This window comes from Nanorana parkeri, unplaced genomic scaffold (assembly GCF_000935625.1).
Source record: "Nanorana parkeri isolate BGI_ZX_2015 unplaced genomic scaffold, ASM93562v1 scaffold1126, whole genome shotgun sequence".
Classification (NCBI taxonomy): domain Eukaryota; kingdom Metazoa; phylum Chordata; class Amphibia; order Anura; family Dicroglossidae; genus Nanorana; species Nanorana parkeri.
This window is the reverse complement of record NW_017307394.1, coordinates 83054-83357: the sequence shown is the minus strand read 5'-3', so window position 1 is coordinate 83357 and position 304 is coordinate 83054.

Sequence of the window (304 nt, the reverse complement as noted above, 5' to 3'; positions counted from 1 at the left end):
CAATAAGATTTCTTTTTTTTTTATAACTAATATTATTTTTAAAATGTATTTTTATGTTTCTTTATAACTAATTTTTTTTGTTTAGTTTTATTATGTTTCTTTATAACTAACATTATTTTAGATTTTTTTTAATCTAGTTTTTTTTGTTTTTTGGACAGATACATAGACAGTTGTATCCTGGTAGTGCACAAGGGTGAATGTTTTTGTTATGGCACCATTATGGACAATAGAAAGGATCGCCCAAGAAAACCCAATACATGTTATACTCCACATATTAGACCTGAAAGCTACTAAAAACCCAGTC